The sequence below is a fragment of the Schistocerca gregaria genome, unplaced genomic scaffold (genome assembly GCF_023897955.1).
Source record: "Schistocerca gregaria isolate iqSchGreg1 unplaced genomic scaffold, iqSchGreg1.2 ptg000726l, whole genome shotgun sequence".
Classification (NCBI taxonomy): Eukaryota; Metazoa; Arthropoda; class Insecta; order Orthoptera; family Acrididae; genus Schistocerca; species Schistocerca gregaria.
The window spans coordinates 2,208,965-2,231,304 of record NW_026062103.1 but is presented as its reverse complement, the minus strand read 5'-3'; the positions used below and the strand labels follow the sequence as shown (position 1 = coordinate 2,231,304).

The window sequence follows — 22,340 nt, the reverse complement described above, 5'->3', positions numbered from 1 at the left end:
AAACTGTCTCCATGGAACAATATCTGTTAAGCGGTTTGGACTCTAAAACGAAACAGACTGTGTTACAAAGTAGAAAAGCAACTGAGAGAAAGAAGCGGCGTCGGTTTCTGCAGGAGGCGGCCATCATTTTGTAGGACAATGTTCGGGCACGCTCAGTTCAAGTCGTGACTGATTTGATCGGTATATGGGGATGGGGAGCGCCGCATCACGCACCACACTCATCTACATCTACATTTATACTACGCAAGCCACCCAACGGTGTGTGGCGGAGGGCACTTACGTGCCACTGTCATTACCTCCCTTTCCTGTTCCAGTCGCGTATGGTTCGCGGGAGGAAAGACTGTCTGAAAGCCTCCGTGCGCTCTCTAATCTCTCTAATTTTACATTCGTGAACTCCTCGAGAGGTATAAGTAGGGGGAAGCAATATTGTCGATACCTCATCCAGAAACGCACCCTCTCGAAATCTGGCGAGCAAGCTACACCGCGATGTAGAGCGGCTCTCTTGCAGAGTCTGGCACTTGAGTTTGTCAAACATCTCCGTAACGCTATCACGGTTACCAAATAACCCTGTGACAAAACGCGCCGCTCTTCTTTGAATCTTCTCTATCTCCTCCGAAAACCCGATCTGGTACGGATCCCACACTGATGAGCAATACTCAAGTATAGGTCGAACGAGTGTTTTGTAAGCCACCTCCTTTGTTGATGAACTACAGTTTCTAAGGACTCTCCCAATGGATCTCAACCTGGTACGCGCCTTACCAACAGTTAATTTTATATGATCATTCCATTTCAAATCGTTCCGCACGCATACTCCGAGATATTTTACAGAAGTATCTGCTACCAATGTTTGATCCGCTATCATATAATCATACAATAATGGATCCTTCTTTCTATGTATTCGCAATACATTACATTTGTCTATGTTAAGGGTCAGTTGCCACTCCCTGCACCAAGGGCCTATCCGCTGCAGATCTTCCGGCATTTCGCTACAATTTTCTAATGCTGCAACTTCTGTGTATGCTACAGAATCATCCGCGAAAAACCGCATGGAACTTCCGACACTATCTACTACCTCATTTATATATATTGTGAAAAGTAATGGTCCCATAACACTCCCCTGTGGCACGCCAGAGATTATTTTAACGTCTGTAGACGTCTCTCCAGTGATAACAACATGCTGTGTTCTGTTTGTTAAAACTCTTCAATCCAGCCACAGAGCTGGTCTGATATTCCGTGGGCTCTTACTTTATTTATCAGGCGACAGTGCGGAACTGTATCGAACGCCTTCCGGGAGTCGAGAAAAGTAGCATCTACCTTGGAGCCTGTATCTAATATTTTCTGGGTCTCATGAACAAATAAAGTGAGTTGGGTCTCACACGATGGATGTTTCCGGAATCCATGTTGATTCCTACAGAGTAGATTCTGGGTTTCCAAAAACTACATGATACTCGAGCAAAAAACCTGTTCTAAAATTCTACAACAGATCAACGTCAGAGGTATAGGTCTATAGTTTTGCGCATCTGCTCGACGACCCTTCTTGAAGACTGGGACTACCTGTGCTCTTTTACAATCATTTGGAGCCTTCCGTTCCCCTAGAGACTTGCGGTACACGGCTGTTAGAAGGGAGCGCAAGTTCTTTCGCGTACTGTGTAGAATCGAATTGGTACCCCGTCAGGTCCAGTGGACTTTCCTCTGTTGAGTGATTCCAGTTGCTTTTCTACTCCTTGGACACTTATTTCGATGTCAGCCATTTTCTAGTTTGTGCTAGGATTTATAGAAGGAACTGCAGTGCGGTCTTCTTCTATGAAACATCTTTGGAAAAAGGTGTTTAGTGTTTCAGCTTTACGCGTGTCATCCTCTGTTTCAATGCCATCACCACCCCGGAGTGTCTGGATATGCTGTTTCGAACCACTTACTGATTTAACGTGAGACCAGAACTTTCTAGGATATTCTGTCAAGTCGGTACATAGAATTTTACTTTCGAATTCACTGATCGCTTCACGCATAGCCCTCCTTACTCTAACTTTGACATCGTTTAGCTTCTGTTTGTCTGAGAGGTTTTGGCTGCGTTTATACTTGGAGTGAAGCTGTCTTTGCTTTCGCAGTAGTTTCCTAACTTTGTTGTTGAACCACGGTGGGTTTATCCCGTCCCTCACAGTTTTACTCTACACGTACCTGTCTAAAACGCATTTTACGATTGCCTTGAACTTTTTCCATAAATACTCAACATTATCAGTGTCAGAACAGAAATTTTCGTTTTGATCTGTTAGGTAGACTGAAATCTGCCTTCTATTACTCTTGCTAAACACGTAAGCCTTCCTCCCTCTTTTTATATTCCTATTAACTTCCATATTCAGGGATGTTGCAACAGCCTTATGATCACTAATCCCTGTTCTGCACACACAGAGTCGAAAAGTTCGGGTCTGTTTGTTATCAGTAGGTCCAAAATGTTATCTCCACGAGTCGGTTCTCTGTTTAATTGCCTGAGGTAATTTTCGGATAGCGCACTCAGTATAATGTCACTCGACGCTCTGTCCCTACGACACATCCTAAACATCTGAGTGTCCCAGTCTGTATCTGGTAAATTGTAATCTCTACCTAAGACTATAACATGCTGAGAAAATTGATGTGAAATGTATTCCAAATTTTCTCTCAGTTGTTCTGCCACTAATGCTGCTGGGTCGGGAGGTCGGTAAAAGGAGCCAATTATTAACCTAGCTCGGCTGTTGCGTGTAACCTCCACCCATAATAATTCACAGGAACTATCCACTTCTACTTCACTACAGGATAAACTTCTACTAACAGCGACTAACTCTCCACCACCGGTTGCATGCAATCTATCCTTTCTACCTGTCTGTACCCTTGTAAAAATTTCGGCAGAATTCCTCTCTGGTTTCAGCCAGCTTTCTGTACCTATAACGATTTCAGCTTCGGTACTTTCTATCAGCGCTTGAAGTTCCGGTACTTTACCAACGCAGCTTCGACAGTTTACCATTACAATACCGATTGCTGCTTGGTCCCCTCATGTCCTGCTTTGCCCCGAACTCATTGAAGCTGCCGCCCTTTTTGTACTTGCCCAATGCCATCTAACCTAAAAAACCACCCAGCCCACGCCACACAATCCCTGCTACCCTTGTAGCCGCTTGTTGCGTGTAGTGGACTCCTGACCTATCCAGCGGAACCCGAAACCCCACCACCCTATGGCTCAAGTCGAGGAATCTGCAGCCCACACGGTCGCAGAACAATCTCAGCCTCTGATTCAGACCCTTTACTCAGCTCTTTACCAAAGGTCCGCAGTCAGTCCTGTCGACGATGCTGCAGATGGTGAGCGGTGAGCTAAGATTTCATCCGGCTAGCGAGACTGGCAGTCTTCATCAAATCAGATAGCCAGGGAGGGTTTCCTCCGATCCATAGCGACACACATCATTGGTGCCGACATGAGCGACCACCTGCAAATGGGTGCAACCTGTACCCTTCATGGCATCCAGAAGGACCCTTTCCACATCTGGAATGACTCACCCCGGTATGCACACGGATTGCACATTGGTTTTCTTCCCCTCTCTTGCTGCCATATCCCTAAGGGGCCCCATTACGCGCCTGACGTTGGAGCTCCCAACTACCAGTAAGACCACCCTCTGCGACTGCTCGGATCTTGCAGACTGAGGGGCAACACCTGCAACAGGACAAGCAGCCACGTCAGGCCGAAGATCAGTATCGGCCTGAGACAGCCCCGGACTTGCGCCCTACTGAGCTCAGCTTGATTCCTGACGTGAAGGTAGCGTTCTCGCTTTCCGCGTCTGGGTTCCCGGGTTCGATTCACGGCGGGGTCAGGGATTTTGTCTGCCTCGTGATGGCTGGGTGTTGTGTGATGTCCTTAGGTTAGTTAGGTTTAAGTAGTTCTAAGTTCTAGGGGACTGATGACCATAGATGTTAAGACCCATAGTGCTCAGAGCCATTTGAACCATTCGTCGAACTTTGGGGTATTCGGTTCGGAGCTGTTATGGAGATACGTCAGACAATAGACCGCTCCATTCGAACTACCTAATCAACTGGCGTAGTTAGGGTTATCTTGCTCTTTCGACATCACTGGCGATGGCTTATATACATGAGCTGTCCAAAACATATCCGACCTTTTTTAATTGTTGAAATCAACAATGGTGTCAGGGCCCGCATGCGTTCATGTTTTCAGGCATATTTAGCACACATACCTGATTTTCTCCACTACTTCGGAACACTTGCAAGTCGTACACGTCGGATTTAGTATTCTGAGCAAAATGACATCTTTACATCACATTTGGCTCCAAGCTTGGCGATTCTCAAGTTGAAACCATCGTGTGTTTGTGGACAAAGTAATGGGTACAGCAGGGCTAAAGGAGTGGTAGCCGCTAATCAATGAAGACAGAAGCCAGTTAAGGTACGCCCGCAATATCCGCAAATCAGGTCATTACTGATCCCGCAATATTGCTGGTGAAGCAGAATGGACGAATCACTATCAGAGAAGTTGCAGTCTAATCTAAAAGCCGTAAAGTCAACTAACTAACTAGGTGTTACAATAACTGACGTCCGCCCGCGGTAGCTGAGTGGTCAGCACGACAGACTGTCAATCCTAAAAGACCGGGTTAGATTCCCGGCTGGGTCGCAGATTTTCTCCGCTCAGGGACTGGGTGTTGTGTTGTACTAATCATCATTTCATCCCCATCGACGCGCAAGTCGCCGAAGTGGCGTCAAATCGAAAGACTTGCACCAGGCGATCGGTCTACCCGATGGGAGGCCCTCGTCACACGCCATTATTATTATACAATAACGAACAACTTAAATTGGAAAGAACACATAGAAAATGTTGCGGTTAAGGCTAACCAAAGACTGCGTTTTATTTGCAGGACACTTAGAAAACGTAACAGACCTACAAAGGAGACTGCCTACACTACGCTTGTCCGTCCTCTTTTATAATACTGCTGGAAGATGTGGGATCCTTACAAGATAGGACTGACGGAGTAGATCGAAAAAGTCCAAAGAAAGGCAGCACGTTTTCTATTATCGCGAAATATGAGAGAGTGTGTCACGCAAATGATACAGGATTTGGGCTGGACATCATTAAAAGGAAAGCGTTTTTCGTTGCGACGGAATCTTCTCACGAAATCCCAATCACCAACTTTTTCCTAAGAATGCGAAAATATTTTGTTGACAACGACCTACGTAGGGAGAAACGATAACGATAAAATAAGGGAAGTCAGAGCTCGTATGGAAAGACACAAGTGATCATTCTTTCCGTGTGCTGTGCGAGATTGGAATAATAGAGACTTGTGAAGGTGGTTCGATGAACAATCTGCCAGGCACTTAAATGTGATTTGCAGAGTATCCATGTAGATGCAAGTATAGGTGGTCACATTTTTCATTTCCCCTGTATGTGCATATCGCTTCACACGAACTTTTTTACCTCAATGTCGATATCTGCATCATTTTCGAAATATGTGAGCTTACTTATATTATCTGTAATGTTAATATACAACATGAACAGTAAGGCTCCCAACACACTTCCCTCTGGCACAAGTGGTTACTTTTACACGTATAGATGAACTCTCCATTCAGGATGAGATGATGTGTCCTCCCTACAAAAATATTTAATTGGCCGTACTTTATACGGTGCTGGTAAACGGTCAACTACAATTGCTGTTTACTGTGCGGTAACCTCTAGCGTATCAGAAGCAGTTTAGGAACATTTTTTCAAATGAGTATACGTACTTGTATTTCGGCAGGTGCACAGTTTTGCCATTTCAATTTTTGCATGTTTCGCAGATACCTTTTCGAAAATTTCGAGCAAAACAAATCGAAATCTTTATTACATCATGAAACAATGAAGAAGCAAATGAGGGTTTGTTCTCAAGCCCGAAGCAACATCTGGTACAAGAATCAAGGATTTTAATAAAGTAGCTGTCGATAGGTTTTTTTCGTTGCTAACAAATGTGACAATCACAAACTAATGACTTCTCAAATAACTAATTGTGATGAAACAGGCGTGTCGGTTAATCCTAAAAACCAATCGAACATCTCAGCTTGCAAAGGGAACCGTCCAGTGTGATCGTTAACATCTGCAGAAAGGGGCGAAACTGCAACCATTCTCATTAGTACGTCAGCAAGCGGAGCTGACATTCCTCCTACGATTATTTTTCCACGAAAGAAGAAGCAGAAAGAATTTGAGTTAGGACTGGCAGCAGGAGGTTGCGCTAAGGTCCACAGCACCGCATGGATGGCCACAGAGTCATTCTTTGTATGGTTTTCACAATATGTGGTATTTTCTAAGGCATCAAAGCACGTCCCAGTTCTCCTTATATCAGATGGCCACTCAGCTCATACCACGAACACTGACGTTATGGACTACGCGAAGGAGAGTGGCGTTTCTTCACCACCACATTGCTCTCACAGACTTCAGCCGCTTGATGTTTGTTTTATAAATCATCGTTATAGTGATTAACTTCGAAAATGGCTGCGGAGCCACGCAGGAAAAGTCGTAACTACCTTTCAAATTTCAACGCTTTTTGGTTCAGCTTTCGTCTAAAGCGCAACAATGAAAACCGCTATTAAAGGTTTCGAAGCTACTGCAATATGGCCCACGGACCCATCCTTATTCACGACGCACACTTCCTCCCGGCAGACACAACTGACAGCGGACGTGATAGGCCGTCAGATAAAGAGGTTATTACATCTGAACAATTGGAATTGCCTTCACCTAGCACACCAGCTGAAAAAGACGACTCAAACTGGCTGGATAATCAAGGGGACGAGGTTTCAGCGAATTGTTACAATGAACTGCCGCCTAAGAATAACAAAGTTATTGGGGCTAATTGTTCTGATCTTGGGTGCTCTTGGATGACAACTGACAACACAACCTCCTCAATTCATATTTCACCTGAGATTCTGATTTTCTTGTCAAAAGTTAACGAAAGCAAGAAAAGAGCGAGACTGAAAAGGGGGAACAACGTTGTTTTAACTGATTCGCCGTACAAAAAAAAAAAAAAAGAGTTAAAAGACATTAATGGGAGAAACAGAAGAAGAACTTTGACAAAGAAGAAAGAGCAAAAAGAAAACTTTTTGCGAAAGAGAATAAAATTAAGAACTCAAAAACGAGAGAAAGAGCCTGAAGATAAATGGAAAAAAGGAGAAATAATACTATACTAACGAGAGTGATTATGAGGAAAGTTCTGACTGCCAATGTGTATATTGTGGTGGGTTATATTCAAAATTAGTTGAAGGTTGGGTCGCTTGTTCCACGTGCAAAAAATGGACACACGATTCTTGTGCAGGAATAGATAGCGAAGATGATGAGTGTCTCCCCGTGTGTGAATTTTGTAAACAGCCTCAAGAAAAGGATACGATACATGAAAACTGTAGTTTGACATTAATACTCACTTTAAACTAAAAAAAATACCGAGCAAGCCAATATTTTCTGCATTTCCGATAATTTTATACGTTTTTGTAATCACTTGTATTTACCACCCCATTCTGCCGCGTGCAAATGATATAAATTTCTGTTTTTGAGTGAGAAAATATTGTTGTTTTATTTTATGGCAATGTTCTTGTATTTTTGTGATTAATACATCATAATGTGTTCATATAAAGATTTGTAACTCTCTTATTTATCAATTTTGTACATTTAATCAAAGTTTTCAACTGTGTACCCCATTATACCTTGGATACCGCAACGTGTCGGATAAGAAAGATAAAAATACAATCACTACTCGTTTCTTCAACGACAATTTAAACTGTGTTCTGTGGTTCCACCCAGAGTTCATCACGATATATTCCGAAAAAAATCATAGTTAACGAACATTATAAATTGATCTAGAAACGAAGGCAATCACAGTTAACATTTAATAAGGCCGCTGGTATCCTTCGAAATGCAAACTAATCACCGTCATGCAGAACGTCGTGGGTCACAGCGGATGGGTGGAATCGAAATATGTCTTTTACCCACGATCGCTTCTTTTTGTCAATTTGTGCCATTAATTTCTCTGCTCCCTAATCTGATTTCGTATCTCCCCATCAGCTATTCGATCAAAACTTTTTTAGCATTCTTCTACATCACCACATTTCGGAAGTTTCGAATCGTCTCCTCTTTGGGGAACCAGGCATGTTAACTACTGATTCGCAATATATTTATTCCGAAAGGCAAAAGGATCCCCGAAAACAATGAAAATAATTTTGTTTATTGGTGATTGTACCAGTTTGATTTATAGTGCGAATATGAAAGTATTTTAGTCCAAATCCTTATTTGAAGGTCCTAAATGTCGGTTTAAATGGCAGCTTGCTATGTAAGACATGCCCACTTGTTTCTCTGTGCCAGCTCTTCTTTGAGATGATAAGCCTAGGGACATTTTACCCGTAGCTTTGAACTTTCACATATTGAATACATTTTTTCTTCTCTCGTAGTCAGTTGTTTGCTACAGTAATAACGTTTCTGAACAAAACAAATGCCAAGATCTACGCACAAAGTTTTCGAGAGAAGTTCTAGAAGACTTGCAAAAAATTAAAAAAGTAAATATCATGAAACAAATGTTATGTTTATGTACAGCATGCGTACTATTGGAAAGTGAAAGAAACTATGAATTTAAATGAGTGCATGTACGACGTTAAGTGCAATACAACTTTAAATTTTCCGTAACTTTTCTAACTAACTGTACCTTTCCTCTCAAACCATTTATCCAAGAACCATGGAAATCTAACGGTCAGTTTTCTTACTCGAGGGCATGAAGAGTCGAGGGATATGAAAGGGAAGCAGTGGTTGGGAAGAGAGTGAGACAGGGTTGTAGCGTATCCCCGATGTTATTCAATCTGTTTGGTGAGCAAGCAGTAAAGGAAACAAAAGAAAACTTCGGAGTAGGAATTAAAAACCATGGAGAAGTTGTATTATAATGAACACTATCGTCTTTTCATTTTTAAATTTGCCCGCAAAACCTGTCTTTCAAAATTTTTCTAAAAATTTCACTATTAATATATTATTCATGAAAAATTTTCAACTTGTTGGAAAATAGTGAAAATGCATGTAAAAATGTTTTGTGTTTTAAAGTTAATATAACACAACTTAGGATAAGGATCATATAAATAGATCAGTTTAACATGGTGGAGATAGAAGATACGTTCTCCCCGTGAAAATTGTGTTAAAAACAAATGAATATTTCCAAATCAACTTCTCATTTCATGAAGTCATTACTAGAAACGTGAATAATCTCCACAAAAATTGGTAAGTTAATTACTTTGGTGGAAGAAAGTCTCCATCATTAAAGAGAACGATGTTTTCAATAACTTGCCGGCAGCCATAAAAAGCTTTACTACTGACAGATTTCAGTTTACGAGGGGCCTAAAGGATTTCTTGCTAACGATCTCTTCAGACACCATTAATGAATTGAATTTTTTAGTAGAACTAGCGCGCGCGATTGAGAGTGGGTAATTGTGTGTGTGTGTGTGTGTGTGTGTGTGTGTGTGTGTGTGTGTGTGTGTGTGTGTGAGAGTGAGAGTGAGAGTGAGAGTGAGAGAGAGAGAGAGAGAGAGAGAGAGAGAGAGAGAGAGAGAGAGAGAGAGAGAGAGAGAGAGAGGGGGGGGTCAAATAATACGAGTACAATCAGAAGTGTGACTAAATTTTCATTCCTCGTTCATGATCAGTCCACTGGCGATCTGTGGAAAGTAAATTAGCATATCATTTTCCCATTGAGTATCTCCCCATTATGGATTAATTTCAATGGAAAGTACATGTAATATAATCTTACCCTCTTGTCTGTCCTACTTCTGTTGGAGGTTACACACCAGACAAATACCTTAATGTTGTTGTTGTTGTTGTGGTCTTCAGTCCAGAGACTGGTTTGATGCAGCTCTCTATGCTACTGTATCGTGTGGAAGCTTCATCTCCCAGTACCCACTGCAACCTACATCCTTGTGAATCTGCTTAGTGTATTCATCTCCTGGTCTCCGTCCTCGATTTGTATCCTCCACGCTGCCCTCCAATATTAAACTGGTGATCCCTTGATGCCTAAGAACGTGTCCTACCAACCGACCCCTTCTTCTAGTCAAGTTGTGCCACAAAGTTCTCTTCTCCCATATCCTACTCAATACCTCCACATTAGTTACGTGATCTACCCATCTAATCTTCAGCATTCTTCTGTAGCACCACATTTCGAAAGCTTCTATTCTCTTCTTGTCCAAACTATTTATTGTTCATTATTCACTTCAATACGCGGCTACACTCCATACAAATACTCTGAGAAAAGACTTCCTGATACCTAAAGCTATACTCGATGTTAACAAATTTTTCTTCTTTAGAAACACTTTCCTTACCATTGACAGTCTACATTTTATATTCTCTTTACTTCGACCGTCATCAGTTATTTTGCTCCCTAAATAGCAAAACTCCTTTACTACTTTAAATGTCTCATTTCCAAATCTAATTCCCTCAGCATCACCCACCTTAATTCGACTACATTCCATTATCCTCGTTTTGCTTTTATTGATGCTGATCTTATATCATCCTTTCAGGACACTCCATTCTGTTCAGCTACTCTTCTAGAATCTTTGCTGTCTCTGACAGAATTACGTCATCGGCAAACCTCAAGGTTTTAGTTTCTTATCCATGGATTTTAATTTCTACTCAGAATTTTTCATTTATTTCCTTTACTGCTTGCTCAATAAACAGATTGAATAACATTGGGGATAGTCTACAACCCTGTCTCATTCCCGCCGGCCGCGGTGGTCTCGCGGTTCTAGGCGTGCAGTCCGGAACTGTGAGACTGCTACGGTCGCAGGTTCGAATCCTGCCTCGGGCATGGATGCGTGTGATGTCCTTAGGTTAGTTAGGTTTAAGTAGTTCTAAGTTCTAGGGGACTGATGGCCACAGCAGTTGAGTCCCATAGTGCTCAGAGCCATTTTTTTTTTGTCACATTCCCTTCCCAACCACTGCTTCCATTTCATATCCTTCGACTCTTATAACTGCCATCTGCTTTCTGTACAAATTGTAAATTGCCTTTCGCTCCCTGTATTTTACCCCTGCCACCTTCTGAATTTGAAAGAGAGTATTCCAGTCAACATTGTCAAAAGATTTCTCTAAGTCTACAAATGCTAGAAACGTAGGTTTTCCTTTCCTTAATCTACTTTATAAGGTAAGTCGTAGGGTCAGTATTGCCTCACATGTTATAGTATTTCTACGGAATCCAAACTGAAATTCCCTGAGGTCGGCTTCTACCATTTTTTTCTATTCGTCTCTAAAGAAATGGCATTAGTATTTTGCAGCTGTGACTTATTAAACTGATAGTTCGGTAATTTTCACATCTGTCAACACCTGCTTTCTCTGAAATTGGAATTATTTCATTCTTCTTGAAGTCTGACGGTATTTCGGCTGTCTCATGCATCTTGCTCGTCAGACGGTAACGTTCTGTCAGAGCTGGGTCTCCCAAGGCTGTCAGTAGTTCTAATGGAATGTTGCCTACTCCCGGAACCTTGTTTCGACTAAGGTCTTTCAGTGCTCTGTCAAACTCTTCACGCAGTACGTCATCTCCCATTTCATCTTCATCTACATCCTCTTCCATTTCCATTATATTGTCCTCAAGTACATTGCCCTTGTACAGATCCTCTATATCCACCTTCCACCATTCTGCATTCCCTTCTTTGCTGATAACAGGGTTTCCATTTGAGTTCTTGATATGCATACAAGTGAATCTCTTTTCTCTAAAGGTCTCTTTAATTTTCCTGTAGGCAGTAACTATCTTGCCCCTAGTGGTATGCGCCTCTACATCCTTACGTTTGTCCTCTAGATATCCCTGCTTAGCCATTTTGCACTTCCTGTCGATCTCATTTTTGAGACGTTTGCATTTCTTTTTGCCGGCATAATTTACTGCATTTTTGTATTTTCTCCTTTAGCAAATTAAAATCAATATATCTTCTGTTACCCTCTTTTTTTTACGCATGTCAAGTTCCGTAGGCCCAAATTGAGGAGCAAATCTTCAAGGTCATGGAACGTGTCAGTATCTACATCTACATCCGTACTCCGCAAGCCACCTGACGGTGTGTGGCGGAGGGTACCCTGAGTACCTCTATCGGTTCACCCTTCTATTCCAGTCTCGTATTGTACGTGGTAAGAAGGATTGTCGGTATCCTTCTGTGTGGGCTCTAATCTCTCTGATTTTATCCTCATGGTCTCTTCGCGAGATATACGTAGGAGGGAGCAATACACTGCTTGACTCTTCGGTGAAGGAAATTTCTCGAAACTTCAACAAAAGCCCGTACCGAGCTACGAAGCTTCTCTCCTGCAGAGTCTTCCACTGGAGTTAATCTATCATCTCCGTAACGCTTTCGCGATTACTAAATGATCCTGCAACGAAGCGCGCTGCTCTCCGTTGGATCTTCTCTATCTCTTCAATCAACCCTGTCTGGTGCGGATCCCACACTGCTGAGCAGTATTCAAGCAGTGGGCGAACAAGCGTACTGTAACCTACTTCCTTTGTTGTCGGATTGCCTTTCCTTAGGATTCTTCCAATGAATCTCAGTCTGGCATCTGCTTTACCGATGATCAACTTTATATGATCATTCCATTTTAAATCACTCCTAATGCGTACTCCCAGATAATTTATGGAATTAACTGCTTCCAGTTGCTGACCTGCTATTTTGTAGCTAAATGATAAGGGACCTATCTCTCTATGTATTCGCATCACTTTACACTTGTCTACATTGAGATTCAATTGCCATTCCGTGCACCATGCGTCAATTCGCTGCAGATCCTCCTGCATATCAGTACAATTTTCCATAGTTGCAACCTCTCGATACACCACAACATCATCTGCAAAAAGCCTCAGAGACTTTCCGATGTCATCCACCAGGTCATTTATGAATATTGTGAATAGCAACGGTCCTATGACACTCCCCTGCGGCACACCTGAAATCACTCTTACTTCGGAAGACTTTTCTCCATTGAGAATGACATGCTGCGTTCTGTTATCTAGGAACTCCTCAATCCAATCACACAATTGATCTGATAGTCCGTATGCTCTTACTTTGTTCATTAAACGACTGTGGGGAACTGTGTCAAACGCCTTGCGGAAGTCAAGAAACACGGCATCTACCTGTGAACCCGTGTCTAAGGCCCTCTGAGTCTCGTGGGCGAATAGCGCGAGCTGGGTTTCACACGACAGTCTTTTTCGAAACCCATGCTGATTCCTACAGAGTAGATTTCTAGTCTCCAAAAAAGACATTATACTCGAACGTAGTACGTGTTCCAAAATTCTACAACTGATCGACGTTAGAGATGCACATCTGTTCGACGTCCCTTCTTGAAAACGGGGATGACCTGTGCCCTTTTCCAATCCTTTGGAACGCTTCGCTCTTTTAGAGACCTACGGTACACCGCTGCAAGAAGGGGGGCAAGTTCCTTCGTGTACTCTGTGTAAAATCGAACTGGTATGCCATCAGGACCAGATGCCTTTCCTCTTTTGAGCGATTTTAATTGTTCTCTATCCCTCTGTTTTCTATTTCGATATCTACCATTTTGTCAACTGTGCGACTTCAAGAGAAGGAAGCACAGTGTAGTCTTCCTCTGTGAAACAGCTTTGGAAGAAGACATTTAGTATTTCGGCCTTTAGTCTGTCATCCTCTGTTTCAGTACCATTTTGGTCACAGAGTGTCTGGACATTTTGTTTTGATCCACCTACCGCTTTGACATAGGACCAAAATTTCTTAGGATTTTCTGCCAAGTCAGTACATAGAACTTTACTTTCGAATTCATTGAAAGCCTCTCGCATAGCCCTCCTTACACTACATTTCGCTTCGCGTAATTTTTGTTTGTCTGCAAGGCTTTGGCTATGTTTATGTTTGCTGTGAAGTTCCTTTTGCTTCCGCAGCAGTTTTCTAACTCGGTTGTTGAAACACGGTGGCTCTTTTCCATTTCTTACGATCTTGCTTGGCACATACTCGTCTAACGCATATTGTACGGTGGTTTGAACTTTGTCCACTGATCCTCAACACTATCTGTACTTGAGACAAAATTTTGTGTTGAGCCGTCAGGTACTCTGTAATCTGCTTTTTGTCACTTTTGCTAAACACAAAAATCTTCCTACCTTTTTTAATGTTTCTATTTACGGCTGAAATCATCGACGAAGTAACCGCATTATGATCGCTGATTCCCTGTTTTGCATTAACTGATTCAAATAGTTCGGGTCTGTTTGTCACCAGAAGGTCTAATATGTTATTGCCACGAGTCGGTTTTTTGTTTAACTGCTCAAGATAGTTTTCGAATAAAGCACTTAAAAATATTTCACTCGATTCTTTGTCCCTGCCACCCGTTATGAACGTTTGAGTCTCCCAGTCATTATCGGGCAAATTAAAATCTCCACCCAGAACTATAACATGGTGGGGAAATCTACTCGAAATATTTTCGAAATTATTCTTCAGGTGCTGAGCCACAACAGCTGCTGCGCCCGGGGGCCTATAGAGACATCCAATTACCATGTCTGAGCCTGCTTTAACCGTGACCTTCACCCAAATCATTTCAGAATTACAATCTCCGTCAATTTCCTTCGATACTATTGCACTTCTTATCGTTATAAACACGAATCCCCCTTCACTGTCTAGCCTTTCTCTGCGATATACATTCCAATCAGAGTTTAGGATTTCATTACTGTTTACATGTGGTTTCAGCCAACTTTCTGTCCCTAGTACTATATGGGCGTTGTGACCGTTTATTAATGAGAGCAGTTCTGGCACCTTTCTATAGACGCTCCTACAGTTTACTATTAGCACATTAATATTGTTATTCCCTGTTGCATTTTGCCTACTCCTGCCTTGCCGTGCCTCAGGAGTCGTCTTGTCGGGCCTAGGGAGGGAATTCTCTAACCTAAAAAAAAACCCATGTGCACTCCACACGTACTCCGCTACCCTCGTAGCCGCTTCCGGCGTGCAGTGCACGCCTGACCTATTCAGGGGGACCCTACATTTCTCCACCCGATAGCGGAGGTCGAGAAATTTGCACCCCAGCTCTCCGCAGAATCGTCTGAGCCTCTGGTTTAAGCCTTCCACTCGGCTCCAAACCAGAGGACCGCGATCGGTTCTGGGAACGATACTACAAATAGTTAGCTCTCATTCCACCCCGCGAGCGAGGCTTTCCGCGTTCACCAACTCGGCCAACCGCCTGTACGAACTGAGGATGACCTCTGAAGCCAGACGGCAGGAGTCATTGGTGCAGACATCAGTAACAATTTGCAGTCGGGTGCACCCAGTGCTCTCTATCGCCGCCGGTAGGGCCTCCTCCACATCTCGGATGAGACCCCCCGGCAAGCAGACAGAGTGAACACTGGCCTTCTTCCCCAACCTTTCCGCTATATCCCTAAGGGGCTCCATCACCTTCCTAACGTTGGAGCTCCCAGTAACTAATAAACCCCTCCCCCCGTGTGCCTGCTCGGACCTTGCTGAAGGAGCAGCCACATGTCCATTCACAGGCAGAGCGGGCGATGCCACACGGCCAGCCTCCACGCCGCTGAACCCGCCACTCCCCTTGGGGAGAGGGTGGCCCAACCGCGTCTGGTACCCGCGAAGGTGTCTCGACAGCAGGGACAGTGGGTGAAGCACCTAACACCTGGGATGCACCATGCGACGCAACAGGCTCCCCACTGCCGCTACACTCCGAGGCAGCAGCCTGAAGACGGCTGACCGCGGCCATCAACACGCTCAGCTGTTCGCGAAGAGTGGCCAGCTCCTCCTGCGTCCGTACACAGCAGTCACACATCCTATCCATCCTAAGGAATCAATTTACTGGAGAGACTTAATCAACATTTAACTAGACTGCTAATTCACTAAAGGCGGCTGATTACTGACTAAACTGTGATTTGCTAACCACTTCTTGTAGAAAACAATAAAAATAGCACTACCTGTCTCTGGACTGTATTCAAAACAAACACAAGCACTACTGACACTATGGCTGACTACAGGGACTCTCTCTGACTGTATCCAAAACAAACACGAAATCTATGTAACTCTATTACTAGCACTCGACAATTAAAGCTTCCTAAAAGCAAAAACACACGGAAGAAGAAGTGACAAGTAAGAAAAATACAGTTAATACTTAAATTAAGGTAGCTCGCTGCACAGCAGACGTGAAGCAGACGGCGGTTAGGGCGACACATGAACTTACAACATAAAAGTAATAACAGATAAAAATACATATTCATGAACCTGAGAGAAAATCAGTGGATAAGTTTAAGCAAACGCTATCAGCAGTACAATGAGAATCAGCTTAATTTTTCAATTAACTCCTCGACAGAATAGAAGGAGTGACCCATGAGGAAACACTCCAGTTTCGATTTGAAAGCGCGTGGATTACTGCTAAGAGTTTTGAATTCGAGTGGCAGCTTATTGAAAATTGATGCAGCAGTATACTGCACACATTTTTGCACATGAGTTAAGGAAGTCCGATCCAAATGGAGGTTTGATTTCTGCCGAGTATTAACCGAGTGAAAGCTGCTTATTGTTGGAAATAAACTAATATTGGTAACAAGAAACGACAATAAGGAATATACATATTGAGAGGCCAATGTCAAAATACCCAGACTCCCTGAACAGAGGTCGACAAGAGGATCGTGAACTCACACCACTTTTTGCCCGAACCTCCCGTTTCTGAGCCAAAAATATCCTTCTAGAATGGGAAGAGTTACCCAAAAACATAATACCATACGACATAAGTGAATGGAAATAAGCAAAGTAGACTAATTTACTTGTCGAAGTATCACTCACTTTCGGTACCATTCGAATAGTGAAAATGGCAGTATTAAGTCTTTGAACAAGATCCTGAACGTGGGCTTTCCACAAAGCCTTACTATTTATTTGAACACCTAGGAATTTGAACCGTTCAGTTTCACTAATCATATGCCCATGCTGTGAGATTAAAACGTCAGGTTTTGTTGAATTGTGTGTTAGAAACTGTAAAAACTGAATCTTACTGTGATTTGACGTTAGTTTATTTTCTACAACCCATGAACTGAGGTCATGTACTGCACTACTTGAAACAGAGTCAATGTTGCACACAACATCCTTTACGACCAAGCTAGTGTCATCAGCAAACAAATGTTTTAGAGTTACCCATAATACTTGAGGGCATATCATTTATATAAATAAGGAACTGGAGCGGCCCCAACACTGATCCCTGAGGAACCCCCTCCCCCTTGACAGTACACCACTCAGATCCTCCATCACACTGTATTACTTTCCCTCCATTCCTGTAGATCGTTCCCTAATGCTCTTCCTGAAACACTCTACAACTTCTGATTCTGTCAGTTCTTTCAGGTCCCATCTCCTTAAATTCCCACCTTTTTCCAGTTTTAATCTACAGTTCATAATCAATATATTGGGATCAGAGTCCACATTGGCCATGGAAATGTCTTACAATTTAAAATCTGGTTCCTAAAAATCTGTCTTACCATTATATAATCTATCTGAAATATTGCAGTATCTCCAGGTGTCTTCCACGTATACAACCTTCTTCCATGATTCTTGAACCAAGTGTTAGCTATGATTAAGTTATGCTCTGTGCAAAAACCTACCAGGCGGCTTCCTCTTTCATTTTTTACCCCCATTCCATATTCACCTACTACGTTTCCTTTTCTTCGATTTCCTACTGTCGAATTCCAGTCACCCATTAATATTAAATTTTCATCTCCCATCACTATCTGAATGATTTCTTTTATCTCATCACACATTCCATCAATTTCTTCATCGTCTGCGGACTTCTTTTACGACTTTGGTAGGCATGGGATTCGTGGCTATCTTGGCCACAACAATGCGTTCACTATGCTGTTTGTAGTAGCTTACCCACATTCCTATTTTTATTAATTATTAGACCTACTCATGCATTAGCTTCATATTAGCCTTCCTAATACTTAAATCTATATCCGATGTTAACAATGACGCCGGTGGATGGACTATCACGAAATTACTGACCGTCGAGAATGTCACAAATATAACCGACAAGCTAATGGGCCCTTCACAGGAAAAGGTTTTTTGCCAGAAAACGGGGAAAACTGAAACCCAGCAAATGAGTAAAAAAGTGTATATTCACTAACAAAAAAAATAGTGTACGCACACAACTTACACCACAATAGTCTGGGATTACTCTATTACGTAACACAGTTTTTGTGATTGTATCTTGCAGCTTTAGTTATTTTTAATTCAAAGAGGCTTTAAAAGGACAGAAAGAACGTGTTGGACTACGCTACAGATCGTTATGTTAGCACAGTCTTTACTTTGTAATCACTTTCGTTGACTTCGGCAACTCTCAAGAAAAATCTCCAACCTAACCGAGACAATGCGCTACGATACAGCCGAGATCATGACAAGAGAATGGGCTACATCACACTCGAAGTAAATTTATGTAGGTAAGGATCCCCATGACCTGTGTACGTCTATTATAAAAAATCTCCAAGCCACTCTCCTCAAATAGATCGCAATCTTCTCTTGACCTTCATCTGTTACTATTTCAGAATTAGAAACCAGATTCAAAGAAAATTTGGCTACCAGTCACAAAACTAGAAAAATAAAAATAATAAAAGTGAGAACGTGAAACATGTTAGCAATAACCATAAGCAGGAGATTTTACAGAAAATATAATTGAGAAAGGAAATTATTAATATTATCGACCGTTTAAGAACTCTAGGCTACGAAAGGAATGAAACCACATATCGAATAACTGGTGGAAGAGTTAGTGTGTTTTAAGATTAAATCCAAACAAGAATTAGAGAAAAATGTATCGAAGCAAGGCCTCTATTACGAAAAATTGCTAAATCTCGAGACAAATTGTGTCCTTCTGTATTAGATGAAATTTTTTGGCCCCTAGTACGGATGAAACAGTATCCTCAGTATCAACAGGAACTTCAGACATGTGTTTCATATTTCATCCAAGCCTGCAGTCTATAAATATTTAAACAAAATACTAAAACAAAATACCACTACAGGGGAATTACTTACGAAGTAGTTCTTGGTAAAGAAACACAGGACACAATTACGTATGTAGGCTTAATACAAACTACAACTGTGTTTATAAATCGCTATAGTTGCCTTGGACTAACGACGAGCGAATATCAATATAACCTGTACGCTTCAAAGCTGTTATCCATGAAAAAGCTAAACGACGTATCGTGAACAAAATACAATTTAACACCGAAACAATGATATTAGCTGACAATGGGCACAGACTTTAGTCAATGGGCACTGTTGAAAATTTGTGCCAGACCAGGATTAGCACCCGAGTCCCCTGGTTACTAGGGAGAGGCAATGATCACTGTGTCCGAATTACACAGTGGTCAACAGAATATCACGAACTGCCCGAGCATGCCGTTCGTTAGATCCAAATTCTCAATTTCTCCATAGACTGCTAATGCACTGCTCCTTGAACATAATCCTCCTCCCCTTAATTATACAGTATATGGCCAAAAAAACAGACACCGAATATATGCAAACTTGGCCTTACGAACATTGCAGACGTCGTCTATGTAACACACGTGAAACTTCAAAGAATTTACAAATTCGTTGCATTGTTTACTATAGACCACAAATCAAGTAACGTAAAAAAAGCACTGTGTCTATTGAGATCATGATTCAGAGTTAAAAAAAACTAATAAGTCGCCTACATATTACAGTTGCTGCCGAAAGAGGGGAACCATTCTTTCCCATAAAAGGAAATATAGTTAAAATTACGCTTCTATTTCGGTTAGTTTATGCGGTTACTAAAATTTGCAGTGAAAGTTACATAGTGGACTCTACCATCCCCCCACCAGAAACGTAGTTATCGTGGCTGTTGTGAGACTTTTGTACACAGCTAGAGAAAGAATGTTGAATGTGGCGCGGACGGAAACACTAGGCTACGCTACAGGGCAATCTGCTCGCACAACGTTTAGTCGGCATTCATAATCGTTGGCGTAAACAACTCTCAATCAAATTACCACCTTCCAACCTATCTTAGATCTCGGGCTACACTACCAATCGGCCTGTCATCACAACCAAAATTTCATTGAGGGGGGTGGGGGGGTTTCCTGTATCTCTCTCTCTCTAGACAAAACTGTCAGTTATTGTAGACTTATTGTCAGTCTTAACTTCAAGATTTACTAATGATAAACACTTTTTAGACGGCTCATAATTTTAGAATAGTCCTCTTCGTCTTACTTGGCATAAATTGTTCGCTGGCGTCCCAGCAGCTAGCTCCCTCAGTGTCAGCTTCTGCCATCGCACCACGCCAGTCTGCTGTTGTCCTAGCAGACCGAACGCACCGCACATCCACCTTCGGAACCACTCTCTGGCCAGTTAGCAACTGAGCCGAGCACTGTTTACATCGTGAAAGGAAAACTATGCAAAGATGTACACTCGAATGGTACGACTGAGTAGCACACACACAGTAATATCTGAGGAATGTCCTTCGACACGCGCAGAACGAAATTCTTCTCGCGAACGTACAGCGTCTCTGAAAAAAAATCTCGTGACTATATTCCGGCGTTACGGCCAGGTTCTCATACAAATGAGCAAAAAAGGGTACATTTGAATTTTTTTTTTGAGACAATGAAAATACATTCGAAGGATCTGTTTATGAATTACGAGTGATCATACTATGAGCTTAATTTTAGATTTTCAATAAAAAAATGGCACCGGTAATTATGATTTGATCAAGGGCCTGCGAGACTGGAGTACGCAGAGTGCGTGCAGTGTTGCACCTCAGATGTTACCTGAATTCAAAAATGGGTAACATCAGTTGATACTACATTATTTCTCTGAAATTGAAAATGGATTACATCAGTCGATAATACATAAAATTTATGGGAGCGCATACCTAACCGCAATGAAACAACCTTAAATTTAACAATACAGTGCTAATTCGAACTTTGAGTTCAATTTTTGTGGGTTTGTTTCACTCCTTATGCCTACACAAAAATTAGTTAATATTAACAAATGTCATATTATAGCTATAAGCTCCTAAGAAAAGTGTACTTTTAGGGGTCAGAGGTAGAAGTTAAGAGATCGAACCACTTTTAATTTATGCTGCATGCCGTTCTGAGAAAATCGTTACTCGAAAAAAAAGTGTTCAAAGTTTAGGGAAAACATTTAGTTACATTATTACTTCGACTTGCATGAACTGAGTGATACATATATATTTTCAATGTCAGTGAAAACGAATTTGAAGTCAGATTTTCAATATTCAAAACAGCTAATCCAATGCGGAGGGCAAACGATTATGTTTTGACCAATTTTTACCAAAAATGTATTTTCGTTATTTACTTTTAGTCTGCAATTCAAGGAGTATTTATCAACCCTTCCTCGAGCTCTGATTGTTCCTAGACAGCAACTTCCTGTTCTTCTTGGCAGGAAAAGCCGATCTGTCAAAGCTGGATATGCAGCACTTGGCAGCCTGCACTTGATATTCGTCCGTATTTTCGGTGAGTATGTTTGCATGCATTCTGCAGTATGAATCATTTTGAGCACGTGCGACACGGGACGAGTTTTCATCTACATCTATATGGATACCCTGCAAAACACATTTAAGTGCCTGGCAAAGGGTTCATCGAATCACCTTCACAACTGATAATTAATTGAAACCCTCAACTGCCGACAGGTGTTGTTGATATACTTCGATGGGGACAGCTGAAAATGTGTGCCCCTACTGGGACTCGAACCCAGGATCTCCTGCTTACATTGCAGACGCTCAATCCATCTGAGCCATCGAGGACACAAATGAACAGCACGACAGCAGGAATTTATCCCTCGCACGTTTCCCGTGAGACTCACATCCCCAACCGTCCACAATCCGCATACGTAATGTACTTAATAGGTACTTGTCCATCCACTCATTACTGGCTCGCACTAAGGTGACGACTCCCGTAAGAGTTCGAGCAACCTATGCGCATTCGCACAGACGAAGGTCAATTGCTGGGTAACGTTTAACCATAGATATGAAGATAGTAACTGTTCTCGAAAGAACAGGCGCCACTGACGACCATGCAGCTCTTCTAGAATACATGATAGACCGGCCGATGTGGCCCAGCGGTTGTAGGCGCTTCAGTCGGGAGCCACGCGACCGCTACGGTCGCAGCTTCAAATCCTGCCTCGAGCATGGATGTGTGTGATGTCCTTAGGTTAGCTAGGTTTAAGTCGTTCTAAGTTCTAGGAAACTGATGACCTCAGATGTTAAGTCCCAAAGTGCTCAGAGCCATTTGAACCATCAGTCCCTATGTTTACACACTACTTACAGTAACTTATGCTAAGGACAACACATACACAGCCATGCCCGAGGGAGGACTCGAACCTCCAACGGGGGGAGCCGCGCGAACCGTGACAAG

At 42.2% G+C, this 22,340-nt stretch overlaps 1 long non-coding RNA gene across 1 annotated transcript in view; it reads right to left on the bottom strand.

The window, feature by feature from the left end:
- Positions 1–20,264, bottom strand: part of LOC126320541 (uncharacterized) — a 103,677-nt gene extending 83,413 nt beyond the window's left edge. The window contains exon 1 of the long non-coding RNA XR_007558140.1: positions 20,179–20,264. This is a non-coding gene — a long non-coding RNA (uncharacterized LOC126320541). The remainder of the gene's footprint in view (positions 1–20,178) is intronic.
- Positions 20,265–22,340: the final 2,076 nt, after the last annotated feature.